The sequence below is a fragment of the Caenorhabditis elegans genome, chromosome X, assembly GCF_000002985.6.
Source record: "Caenorhabditis elegans chromosome X".
Taxonomy (NCBI): domain Eukaryota; kingdom Metazoa; phylum Nematoda; class Chromadorea; order Rhabditida; family Rhabditidae; genus Caenorhabditis; species Caenorhabditis elegans.
In genome coordinates, this window is record NC_003284.9 from 12887015 (window position 1) to 12900863 (window position 13849).

A 13849-nucleotide genomic window follows, 5' to 3' on the forward strand; every position below is an offset into this window, starting at 1 on the left:
CACTCGAACCATATGTAGTAGAGCTACGTGTAATAATATGGAAAATATGGAAAGATATAACATTTTATTTTAGTAGTAAGCACTAATCAGAAGGCTTAACCGTTAATCACTGACTTCGTCATTCCCTAGTGAAGTGTGGTATTTTAAAGAATTTGTTATTTGTTATCAAAAGATTCCGGCAAATTTGGCAAATCGGCAGATTGCCGGACTGCAGAACCTGCCGAAAATATTTAGAAGCATTTTTTAAAATCTAAAACGCTTAAAGCTGTCGATTTTTGGCATTTTCCCCCATTCTGTTTTGGTTTTTTAAATGGAACTTCCTTATTTTATTAGTGGTAGTTATAAGAAGCTTTATAATATACGCGCAATTTTTAATTCTAAATTCTAAAATAAAATTTAAAACAACAATTTGTCAAAAAACGGAAGAAAACTTTTATTTGTAGTTGGCCAATAAATATTTTTGCCCATGAAAGATAAATCGTGAAAAGGAAATTAAAAATCATATACTGAAAAACTTAACAGCTAAGCAGTGTTCAAAAACCTCTAATCATAAAACAAAACTGGTAATCAGTAGCTGCGTCATTACACGATCTCAAGAGATTTTTATTTGTTACAACGAATATGTGAAAAGAGAGGAATTTTTACAAGCATGTACAATGAGCAAATTAAAGTTAAAATTAAAACCGAAAATGTCAAAATTGCATTTTCAAGAGTTGATACAGGAAATTCAAAATATAATTACTGGCATGATTGATACGAAAATAATAATTTATATTTGTAAACAAAAGCTTTTATAGTTTCAAATACTGAAAAAAAGTCAATAACGAAAAAGAAAACTACAGGCAGTATTACAAAAATGATTTTTATTTTTGGGTAATTTATTTGCTTTCCTTAGTTTTTTTTGTACTTGTCAGCAATTTTTCATTTTATATTTTACTGACGGAGATTGGGTAAAACATAACATATTTAACTTCTTTTACCTTTCGAAATGGAATGTTTCATTTATAAAAATCACTATTTGAAAAATCAAACTAGTTACCCTTTATGTATAAATTTCATACACCTAGACAATAGATCCACTATCACCGGAAGCAAACATTCTGCAGAAGGTTGACACGACGGAAATTGGGGGTTCAATAAAAATTGTTATTATGAAGTGTGGGAGAAATCGAGGAAGCTTGATTTCCAAAAAAAAAAAACTGAAAGAGCATTCACAAAACTTATTTCATGGGAAAAATCTGACAAGTCTAAAATATGCCACATTTTGAAGTTATAATTGTTGATATATAAGCTTTTCTTGTGTGGTATTCTTTTTTTCAATAACAAGCTCGATTTATTTTTTTTTGAAAATTTTACTACAAAAATCCACCGCTCAAAAAAGCAAACTCGGCGACCAGGTGAAAAAGATAACACCGGTGACTGAGAAGTGTGAGAATTGATAGAAAAGTGTGCAATACTACATGTCTATGGTAGCTTTTCGCTTAAACTCCGCCCTACATTGACTTTGATTGCTTTTCTTAGCTCCATAACAATAACTTCTAATAGCCTTGAATATGCCAATTTGTAGTTTACCTAGATTCAATATCTGCTTTAAAAAAATACATGATGAAACAAAAAAAAATACAGAAATGAATTTGGGAGATTCTGAATTAAAAATTTTGAATCAGGAAAACAAATTGAAGAAAGTTAGAACAAACAACTTAAGAAGTCGGGTTGTAAATCCGAAAAGGTAAAAGTCAAAACAAATTCTGTTGGCTTTGCGTTGGAATGTTGAGCATGCTCGCTTTCTCGTTAGCAACGGATTAGATTCTCTTTTGTCCAGATCCGATTCCGCGCGCTATTCAGGTGGAACTAGAAATATTCATTAAACGGATTAGTGTCTGGCACATACACATATTAAAGGTGAAGGCAGTAGGTTCTAACAAACAAGAAACTGAAATCAAACAATGACTATGTGAATTTTTGAGGAGAACAACATTCCGATAAACAATAAGACCGCGGCATCGAATTTAAAGTATAAACAAAACAGAAGATTAATCAACATTTCAAAGGTCAAGTTCAAAAATCCGGATTCAGCAACAAATCTATTGAACATTTAAAAAAAACAGGTAAATTGTACCTCTTGAAATAATCTTCAGAACGAACCTAGAACACAAACAGAAAATTTAATTTTTTTTCGTAGCATTGATTTCATAATTTTCAAAAATGGTTTCACTTTATATCACTCTTGACGAAAACTTTAGAGAAGTGTAGATCGAATTATTAATTCAAACATTGCAAAAGTTTTACTTATAAAAATATATTTTTAAATTAACATACATATTTTAGTGTTACGTGGTATTTTTGTTCTAAAGTGACGTTAGTTTTGCAAAATTGCCATGTAAAAAATCTCAACATTCAATTTTTTTGTTGTTCCTTATTCGTTAATCCTTATTTTAACAACAAAAACTGTACTTTAGAACTGTCCTGCCTCCAAATTCTCTACAGTTATTATCTTCACTAACTATAGAGAAATGGGCAAAAAAATTGAACATCAAAACAAAAGCTTCGTGTTACAAACAATAGTTTACTTGGCTCTGAGCCAAGTATTGGGCAGTTTGATCTTCTTGATTAAATTAAACCGGAATCACTCTTACAGATCAGGTGCCACAGCTGAGTGCGGTTTTGGCTGAAATCCCCCATTTTCTCTGTCTCGCCACTCTCTCGACATACACACACCCAAATCTCGCTTGTTATCGCCTTGTCCATCCACCGCTGACTGACCACCACAATTCTTTTTTTTTTTGCTGTCTCTAGTTCTGTCGTTTCAATCGACCAACAGGCAGGAGGAGCCTCAGTTTTGCTTGCTATTTCATCACATTTTTTCTCTCTGTCTCGGCTAGTTTGGTCGAAAGCGTCTACCGCGAAAACCCCACGGCGTTTTGTGCAACGATGTCCGAGTGGTTAAGGAGATGGACTTGAAATCCATTGGGCTTTGCCCGCGTAGGTTCGATTCCTGCTCGTTGCGTAAGTTTTTGTTGAAATGTTTCCCATCGAAGCGGGCATTTTTTTTCTTGCTGTGTTTTTTGTTAACATGAATGAAAGGAAGAAATCATAATGGTATAAAAACCTATATTTAATCACACTAAGTCTTGCAACACTTGGGAAGACTCTGATATTATATCTTTTTGCGCATTTTTTTTCGATTGTGAATAAAAACTTTACCGGAAAGAATTAATGAAACGTGAACTCACAAAAAGTCTCACAAAAACAAACAATGAAAAAGAGATTTGGAGGCACGGGGAATTGAACCCCGGACTTCTCGCATGCGAAGCGAGCGCTCTACCCCTGAGCTATGCCCCCACATTCAAAAGCGTCGCCTAGGGCGTTCAAGAGCGCGACGGAACAAGGACACAGGGGGGTAATGATGTTCATCTAATACTAGTTAAATAGAGGTTCTAAAGAAAAGTGAATCACTACAAGACTATTTTGAATGTAGTATGAAGGAATATAAATAAAAATAAGAACTGTTCTATTTCTTAAGAGATTTCATAAACATTCGAAAATAAAAAATCCCATAGCATATTCAAAAATTTGTTTTCGGCTACTTTATAGCGGATTCATTTACGAAGGCAACGTTATAGAATAAGACCAAAACCTGATGAACCAATGGGCATGAAATGGTCGTCATATGCTCCTTAGAATATGTCGTAATTGGTGTAACAAACCAGTAGGTAAAAGGAATTGAACATGGGACTCAGATTAGTGTAGATTACTTGCCAAATTGAGCAATCACATTGGAAATGTATTATTAGTGGTGTTACGGGTATAATGGTTGAGAGTATAATTTTCAGGTACGCATAAAGGGATAATGTTGCACCTAAGAACATCAAAGTTCATTAATTTTAAACAATTTTGACAAATTTTGTTGTGCTTAGTTTTCCAAAAACTTTGTCTTGTTGTTTTACAGCACGTAGAAGCGAACTTTTGCAAGGTTTTACTAAAAATACGGTACCCTGATTCAGAACAAAAAACATGTGCGAATAACTTTGAAATTCAATAAAACTTGAGTCGTATCACCAACTAAAAGTCATTGAAACGATTATTTCCAAAGTATTAACTCATAATCATCAGACAAAACTTAACTTACTTTTCTGTAGTACATAGCCACGGACATTCCCTCCAAAATCTCTATTCTAATTTTTGAAAGCAAATACATGCTGAATACAATGCATTTTTACATTTTAACATGATGCTTTGTAGCCCGCCTCTTCATTTCAAAAAAAAATGCAAATCTGACAAATTGGATAAATTGTGTATACCAAATTTGTTTGTAACCTAAGAAGCGTAAAAAAATAGGTTTAGAGATAAATTTGTCAAATAAAGATTACTGTTTAGAATTGAAATTATTTGACGAAAGTTTATGAAGATTGCGAAAAGAATTTTAAAAAATTAAAGATAAAGTAGTATCTACAAAAACACAAATTGACTTTTTAGGGCCGCCGTTTCTTAATTTAAAAATAGTGCCCAAACACAGTTGAATCCTTGTTACCTAATCTACACTATTGGCAGTCGAGTTTTTCATATACAAAGCTGGTCAAAAAAAAACATCCTCTTCTAGTTTTTTTTTTTTTAATTTTTTAAAATTGTTCAAACGAGTATAATTCAGAAACTAGACATGTTATCAGAAAATTTTCAACTGTGAAAAGTCGCAAAATATGCCCAAAAAATAAATTAGAATAATGGAGCTAAGGCATATCCGAGGAGACACCAGTTTAAACGTTTTATCTTTCCTTGTTTACTTATAGAAAAATTATTAACTACAAGCAATAACAGTTACAATCGATTTAGTAACAGTTGACACTCGTCGAAACGAAGTCACGATATGTCGGCCGCATTTTATCATTGCATCATTTTATCAGTTAACATTTTATCTTTATTTATCTTTATTTATCTTTATTTCACCTTCAACATTTGAACAGTTGAATATTTTTGATAGCAAATCTTGTTTCTGAGATATATTCGTTTGTAAAACAAAATTATCACATATGAAAGGTTTTGTATTTATAAGAGTCGCAAGAAATAGCGCAAAATTACTCGTCTCTATATTTCAGCAGGTTCACAACACATTTTCTATTGCTCCTATGTTTTTCCTCCAAAAACATACTCACAAACCTTTGAACAACACGACTGACGTAATTCAAAATCATTTCAGTTCGCGTCCTTCTAGCCAGCAATATTCCAAAATATCACGTTTCTTGTAAATTTTCCAATTGCTTTTTGCCCGGAAAGCCTGATAAATATAAAAGTTCATCTGAAAATAAGTGTTTCTAAATCACACTGATCCGCTTACAAAAAGTACTGTGATCTTCCAGTGCCTGTTTTGGAAGATTAAATTCACGTTAGTTCATTCCTTTTTTTTGTATTTTCAAAAACGCAGACAACTTCAAGATCGCTGAAAAAAGTGAAGTTTTAACCAATTTCCGTGTTTCGGCAGAAGCTTTCTTTCATTTTCAAACGCTGTCGAGTAGTGATCTTGATGAATCTCGTATATGTCCAGGGAAAATAAAGTTTTTTTGTTTTTAAATTTTGTCTGTTGGCATAATTTTCACTTTAAATTGGGCATTTTCCAATAAAAATAGATATGAAATATTCTTGTTTTTTTTCTTTTTCGTTGTTCAAGTTTCTTATTCAATTTGACTTGTTTTTTTTTCAAATTTGACCTACAAACACAATTATGAACAAAAGTTGAACAATAAATATGACACCATTCATTTTTATTGTTCAAAGTCATTTTCTCTGTGAATTACAGTTCTTGAAGTGGAAGTTTAATGAAACAGGTATGAACAAGTCAGTCATGCAATTCACCGATCGGCAGCTTGTATGTATGTATGATCATCGAATTGTTCATCCGTCGCCGGACGACCCCCAGGCCGCTGGCGATGCGGTATGAAAAGACAAAGTGCACGTGTTTTCGTGAGGGTAGATCGCCACTCGCCCTTCGCTGGTTCGCTTCTGTTTGCTTATGTGTCCCCCTCCTTTCGCTGGCTATTTTCGGCACAGACCTGCTCTCGATTTGGGATTCAATACTCTTTACCTTTCATTTTTCACACTAGTTTCCTTGAATTGTCATGATTCACATATGTACATGTGAATGAGAACCTGAGATGTTTTTGAATCTTTTTATTTTAAAAATATAATGTCCCGTCCTTTTTTAAAAAAATAGTTTATTTGCGGATGACTTATTCAGCGTGTTGCACCTGTTTTCCGGAAAAAAAAACGTATTTTCCAACATATTTTGTGATCATTCACTTGTGGGATTTATGTCCTGCAGGATATTTTTTAATGAAAAAAGAAATTGAATGGTGGCACAAACTTTCAAATCTAAAAAAAAAGATTGTTAAAAAACTTATACCACAAAACGTCACGTTTCGTAATACTGTTGCATTATGTTTGATTCATTTATTGTTAAAAATTTATAAACAGACATGTAAAACGTGGCTTATTTTTTAATTTATTTTTTCTTTAAGCTTCTCCCATTCCTGACCTTTCGTTGAAATGTTCATTTATTAGTTCATTTAAAAAATGGGGGAGCTTAAATAAAAACAAAATAAAAAATAAGCCACGTTTCACATGTCAGTTTATAAAATTTGATAATATATGTTCAAAGCAACAAGAAATGTTTTGAAATATATAATTATATGCAATATCCGTATAAAAACATTTGCGAGATTTTTCAAAAAAAAAAAGCAGAATCATCAAATAACTTGCTCAAATGCGGAGTAGCGCTAGTGTAAAAATTGTTAAAAACCACTCCAATGGTGTTGAAACAACCAAATATTATATTAAAACGTTCCAAAACATTTGTGAAAGTGTTTTATTATCAGTCAGTCAGAAAGTGGCCACTGCTTTACTTCTTCCCTGGCGCTACTCCCCTTTTGAGTAAAAAGTGCCAGTGAACCTTTTCTCTTTTTCTCAACACTAACAGGAATCCCACATGTCCAACTATCGTAATAAATCATTATAAAAAAATATAGATTTTAAGAATTTTCATACATAGTTTTGGTGAAGTTCCGAATTTTGACCATTTTAGCTCAATAGGAGTATTTTTAAAGCTAGGACCAGTGGAAAAAGTGTTCGAACACACCATAATAAAAACTTATTTTTTTGTTGAAATTTTTTGTATTTTTTATTTGTTTGCCCAAAAGTGGGAAAACCCCGTTCACTTCTATCATAACTCCGAAAGTCGGCCAAAAAATTCTACGATTTTAAAAGTTCAATTACGTTTTGATCATTTTGTTGGAGCATCGTAGGAGTTCCATTTTGCCGGAACATTTCAAATTACTCAATTGGTTCTTGTTGCTTGCATTCAACCACAACTATAACTAAAAAGTTACACAAATTATAAAAAAGAAAACTTTCAGAGAACTTAATTATGAATTTTAGGCTTATTGGACTTGTTGGCTAGTTGGGATAATTCGTCGAAATCCCCAATTTTTGAAATTTTCAAGTATAAAAAACTGCATTTATTGTAATTGTGTTGCACCTCAAAATCAAAATAGGTATGGTTTTGTTTTACTTATGAGCAAAAACAAATCTTTCGTAATTTCCGAGTTGTAGTGTATACTTCTGCTGCAAGCTTTTTTTCAAACTAGTGAGCAAGTGGTCAGAGACAGAACAATTAATAGATGATTTTGTTTTCAAAAATAGTCGCCTCCTTGCCGTTTATATATTTATTCGAATAGGCATATCTCACAAAATGCCCAAACACTAGACAACCGTGGACCTTGCTCGCTTAGCTCCCATGTTTTTCTTTCTATTTATTTTCCAACGGATTTGAAGAAGAGAACAGAGAACATGAAAATTTTCAATTCGCTTTTTCTTCTACAGCTGTTAGTTTATAACTTGTAAAATTGAATTTATATCAGGTTTGTAATTTTTAATACTTTTTCGTGATCGTAAGTCAAAATTGTCACATTTTCAAAATGAAATTCAAGCTTTCAAAAAGCAAGATCTTTTGCAAAATATTTTGGCAAACATTAATTTTTGAGACTCTGTAATGGATCGTTTTTTCTAGGAGTGAGACCAATTAGCCCGTTGCAATGTTCAAATGATGAAAAAGCGAAATGAGCAGTGCGAGCACAAAATAAACAATTAGATTTGCGTCAGCTGCCAAGGTCGGTCGACTTTTATCAGTGGAAACTATTGTTTCGCGATTTTGATTTGATTCAGTCAAAAATAGCTTTTCGTTGTTCTATTGCTAATCACTAAATATATCGCTTTGAGACTTTTGCAACGAAAAAAAATCACTAAACAATTTGACACATCACTGCCTGTTTCTAAAGTTCTGTCGAAAGTTCAGTTGTTTCGCTATCTATTCGTATGCGCATCTAGCATTAAATATCGTTTTCTTTGCTTCAAAATTACATGCGAATAGTCTATTTTTGCTGAATTTGGACGTAAAGTTAAGGGCTGGATTAGGGGTGCGCGGCGATTGTAAATTTTCGGCAATCGTCAATTTCGACAATCGCCGAAATTACCGAAGCTTGAATGATAACATTGTTTAGTAAAATGCTCCTACATTTACAAAAAGTATCAAATTTCTATTTCCGGCACTTGACGGTTTTCAAAATATCCAGTAATCGGCAATTTCGGCAATTGCCGGTTTTTAAAATATCCGGCAATCAGGAATTTCGGCAATTGCCGGTTTTCAAAATATCCGGCAATCGGCAATTTCGGCAATGGTCGGTTTTCAAAATTTCTGACAATTGCCGGTTTTGGAAATTTTCGGCCATCGACAATTTCAGCAATTGCCGAAATTGCCGAAAATTGGAATGCCTTGCAAAAAAAAAGAATTACTTAATGCTTTCGAGCGTCCTATTTTTCCTGAAAATAGTTCAAAACTCGTGTTAAAAGTTTTCTGATTTTTTTTAAACCATTTAGCCTTCTAATCAAAAATTTGGCTATACACTGCTTTTTAACTATCTTAAAACACACTGTTCAAATTTTCAAAAATTGATTTCAATATGCCTTCGCTTAAATATATATAAATTTTTCATATTTTGGCTCTCAGAAAGCCAAACACATAATATAACAATCAGCTGCAGACAATCTCGTGACAATTTTAAATTTTTTCAATTTATTTTGCCTGTTGCGTCTCAGTTGAATTTGTCAGCAAATTGTTTCAATACCATAAAACAAGTGTTGAATTGAAACAAGAGAAGCGAAAGTGGACGCAATTTGGACTGACCATTTTGTCTACGACCTAACTTCTATTTTTGCTGAAGTCGGATGGTTTTTCGTTCTTTTTGTTTCTATTACACTTTTTTTAAAAATTCTTGTAAAAATTCGAAATATAATAAAAAATTGCACTAAAAACTCCATTTATAAAAATGTGAAAAAAATAATTCAAAGGCTTAGAAAATATCATTCCGTGTCAGGTGCAACCATAAACGTCCCGTGATAGCAGTCGTTTTCTATTTTAAGGGACGGAATGTCTAATTTTAGATCTGATTCGGATCATTTCCCATTTTTATCTCTCACTTGGTTTTCACATGTAAAACAATCTATTTTGTAGTTTTTAAAAATAAATTCTTTAATAAATATCGACAGTTATGACATTTGAGGGCCCAATTTAAGCAATGTGGTAAAAGTAAATTACATGAAAGTATGAGAATTGAATGCAAGCAAAAAAAACTAGGCCAGCTTCTAGTCATAACATTGACATTTTTTTAACTACTCAAGTTTTGTTGGAAATTGTTCTACATTCGTTCACGTTCTGGGTTTCCAAAAAATATTCAAAACCACCCTACATCCAATACCAATACAAGCTCCTCGTTCAACTTCTTAAAAACCTGATGACATCATTTCTCCCATTTCACTGTTCCAATTTAGTAACTACTAGAAGATTTCGATTTTTGTTGGAAAAACAAAAAACAACTTGTTGTCTTATTCGTTCCAGAACACATTGTACTACTAGTTTTCTGCTGACACAACTGACATAAGCAACAACCAAGACTAGGAGACCACAGGAAATAGAAAAAATAGAGTATATGGGTGCGAGGGAAAGAGAGAGAGAGTCATCTTAAAATATCCAGATTTTTCCTTCCTTTCTTCCTTTTTTCTTTCCCCTCCATGCTTTCCGATCTATGCGTATTTCCTTAGCCCGTTCGCTTTCTGCTGATTTTTTGTTTACGCAGAGAAAACTTTGTTGTCTTGTTGTTGTTGGTGCTGAAGCCTTCAACAACTCTCCCCGGTTGACGATGGTGGTGTTGTCTGTTTATGGAAGCTGCCGTTCGTTCACTTCAACATGCCGGACCGACTAGTTTTAATTTGACCAACGTTTTCCTATTTTGCTATACTGGTACCGTTCACTACTTGTCCTGCTGAAAATCTTGTACATACATATTTTAAATTACATTTTAAAGCTCACGTAAGAATTTGTTGTTTAAAGTTTGCAAAAACTAAGAAACCAAAATACGGGCTTATTTTTTAAATACTTTTTTAATGGGTGTTCGATGTTCGTTACATTGCGTTTTTCTAATGAATTTTACGATTTCATTGTAATTTATAGTATTTCCTAGTCATGTAGCTTATTTTTTATGGTCAAAGTGACCCTAATTAGATTTTAGTGAGAAATTGTAAGTTTTGATTGTCCTGCCATGAAAAACCTGCATAGTATTCAAAAATTTCCAGAATTGGTTTAAAACTAAAGTTTCTTCAGAAGCAATATTAATATTCTTCTTGCACCCCGGACCAACCAAATTCAAACTTTACCGAAATTTTTTGCTTATGTGATTTTCTGATATTTTTGCTCAGGGTTTTTTAAATACTGTCAACTCTACAAAATCCAGTCTTTTCTGTCCGTCTTGCAACTTCACTACTCTACTTTTACTGCTCATATGTTACTTAAGATCAAAGGTACTCATGAAAATACCTGTATAAATAGAGCAAGGGGGTAATAGGAATAATACGGTACATAAAATTTCAGATTTCTTTTCTGATTGAAAAGTTTTGCATTGTATAAAAATAGGAAAGACAAGATAGTATCTGCAGTTAGCAAATTCAAATAGGGTAACTTCTTCGAGCATTTTACTAAACTTTGAAAAACAACCATTGATTAAAATTTAATGTAAATCCTTGTCTATTCACTTTCTCAATAGCAAAAAGCACTCTTCAATCTCATATCCTACCAAGTTTTGAATTAAAAATTCCAATCATTTCCGTGTCAGAGCATTGTTCTCTGAGCGACATCCATTCAGAAATTCATAAGAAAAATAAAATCAAAACGCCCACAGTCGCCTGTAGATCAAACTAAACATTGTCGTTTTTTCGGAAGAGTGCCAAGTGGGCTTTTCTCAAATGTTTCTTTGTATTCCAAGAAGAAGAAGAAGAGAAAGAAAAGTTGTTTTATTTGTTTTACATCGCCAATGATCTGAGATTTTTGAGACTTTGGCCTATTATGAAAAATTAAAAACTACTTGTTGTATTACTTCAAAACAAACAGTAGCCCGAAATTGAAGGAGAATCCGTGAGAAATATGAGAGACTATGCCCTTTATCTTAATCTTTTTTGGACTTCATTGTACCTGCTGAAATCTTACTAATTGTAAGATTAAGGTGAATTTGTCACATAGCATTTGGTTTTGTTTCTGATTAACTTAGCAAGATGTGCAGCTGCAAAACGTTTTTTTTTGTTTTTTTTTGCCTCCAAATACCTTGTTTTAGCAATTAAAAAATTAATAACCTGTATGTTCATCTGTTTTTGTTGAAGTGATTTACAAACGTTTTTTGGTACTTGTGTATTATTTTCCCTCATTTTCAAAATTAATTAAACTTCCATTTATTTATCCATTTCAATAAAACGTGATTCTCATTTTCCCTTTTTAGGCCTTAAAATGGTTTTTTCCTAAGCCTAAAAATACAAAAAGTACACACGTTTTTATTCGAAATTACGTTTTTTGAGAGCCCTTTTACAGCATTGGTTAACTTTTCGAATCAAATGATTATTCCGGTATTCCAACACCACAAATTTCAATTTTCTAACTTACAATCCGACAATTCGAATTCAACAACTGTAACTTTGTCAAAAATGTAACTTTGTCAAAATCAAAAATCATAATGTCTTTTTGTTGAAAAAACGCTTACATATCTTGCACCAAACAATGATTTTAAAAAGACAACACACCCCGGATTGAGATGTAGTCATCTCACCTCACCTCGAATTGCGATTGCGTTTACGTCAACATCTCTCCAGTCTCTCGTTATTCCTCTGAACTCTAAACTATGTTTTCCTTCTCTCTGAGGCCTATGAAGTTTTCCGCGCGACATCACAGAACACTCATCGTCTTATGTTTCCTACTTGCTTATTTCTCCTTTTTTCCACTTTTCTGTTGCTTTTTTCATTTCTTCCTCCATTTCACTCCTCCTCCAAATGTTGCCTAATATGTTGACATGGTGGTAACTTGCTGCCTTTATCTCACTTGGCTTATCCGTCCGAAATTTAGTCATCTCCTTCATCATCTACTCATCAAAACATCATGGTGTGTTGTTCGTTCCGTGTATTGCAACCAACTAACGTACGGAACATGACAAACAATCAAGAACTAGTCAGAACCCTCGGTTTCTACAAATATCTTCATCTTCTTCTTATTCGCTTTTTCCCTGAACGCCGTTCATTTCATCTTAATCCGTTTTATTTTATGATGACATGTTTGTAGTGGAACTGTGTAGTGGAAGAAATTTGATCGAAAAAAAGCACGAAAGCCAAAGATACTTGCTTCGCTACCACTGATGTCCTATTCTTTTTCTATCATTGATCTTCACAGATAGATAGTACCGACAGGCACTTTAACCCACAATTGATACATTTCTCAAAACTGAAGTACAATTGCTTCATGATAGATGTGAACTTATCATCACAAGTTTCAAAAACTCATACACTCCGTAAAATTTTTCTAGCACACCCTCTAATTAAAGACCGGTATTCTTCAAAACATTTTTTAAATTTAGTTAGATAGAAAATAGTAAAAACCATATGCTCCCCAAATGCACAACCTTTTTCCAATTGTTCCTTTAGGATAAACCATCACACTTCGTGGCTGAGACTGGCATACTTGGTGAATTTGTACGTTTACCACTGAAACATGATGGTTCTCTGAAGAATCAAAGATTTTCAGTTCAAAAGGATACAATTTTTTCGCTTGGCAAGCAACCTAATAGTTTAAAAATAGTGTCGAACAAAGTTGCAATTTCTATCTGAAATACTTAAAATATTGATTTTGTGAAGTTTTGGAAGAGTTAAATGTTTATATTATAATTCAATGTTTATACTGAATGTTCAACAGAAACTGTGGTTCTATTTTTTTTTAATCCTAATTTCATCTCATTAAGAACATTTTTCGCTTTTCAAATTTAATATTTCATCATAGGATATGTGGTTCGAAAACCCACTAGAAAATCACGGAAAATGTGCATTACCGGAGCCAACTTTTGCAATGTCTGTCTGCCAAAACCTGTCCATGAAAATGTTTGCTTACTCCCCTACCAGCACAAAGTAGCTCAGTTTTTCTTCACTGCTTTGACAATTCCTCCTGCTCATTTCTCTACCCCTATCTTTATGGTATCTGCAGATAACTAGAGAACCTTTTATGTTGATCTCTTTATGTTTATGTCCTGAAAAAAAACCTGAGTATCAATTGGGTTCGCACGGGAATCAAAAAAGCGTGGTTTAGTTTTCAAGCTTTTGACTTCATTTTTTCCAATTTCTCAACATTCTTTCAATTTCGCACGTCATTACATAATGCGATTTAGAGAAAACATCGCTATGAGATAGCTGAAAAAAGTTAGTGATTCTATCCGTTTTTCTTACC

General features: G+C 33.0%; 5 non-coding genes across 5 annotated transcripts; 3 read left to right on the plus strand and 2 right to left on the minus strand.

Annotated features, from left to right (window-relative positions):
• Positions 1-2918: 2918 nt before the first annotated feature.
• K02A4.9 lies at positions 2919-3016 on the minus strand. The gene has a single exon (NR_072327.1). It is a non-coding gene; the product is annotated as an Unclassified non-coding RNA K02A4.9 (non-coding RNA).
• On the plus strand, positions 2926-3007 carry K02A4.t1. The gene has a single exon. It is a non-coding gene; the product is annotated as a tRNA-Ser (tRNA).
• A 243-nt stretch (positions 3017-3259) lies between the features above and the next one.
• On the plus strand, positions 3260-3346 carry K02A4.4. Its single transcript, NR_072328.1, has one exon. It is a non-coding gene; the product is annotated as an Unclassified non-coding RNA K02A4.4 (non-coding RNA).
• Positions 3271-3342, minus strand: K02A4.t2. The gene has a single exon. It is a non-coding gene; the product is annotated as a tRNA-Ala (tRNA).
• A 6848-nt stretch (positions 3347-10194) lies between the features above and the next one.
• On the plus strand, positions 10195-10313 carry K02A4.6. Its single transcript, NR_072329.1, has one exon. It is a non-coding gene; the product is annotated as an Unclassified non-coding RNA K02A4.6 (non-coding RNA).
• The last annotated feature ends 3536 nt before the right edge of the window (positions 10314-13849 follow it).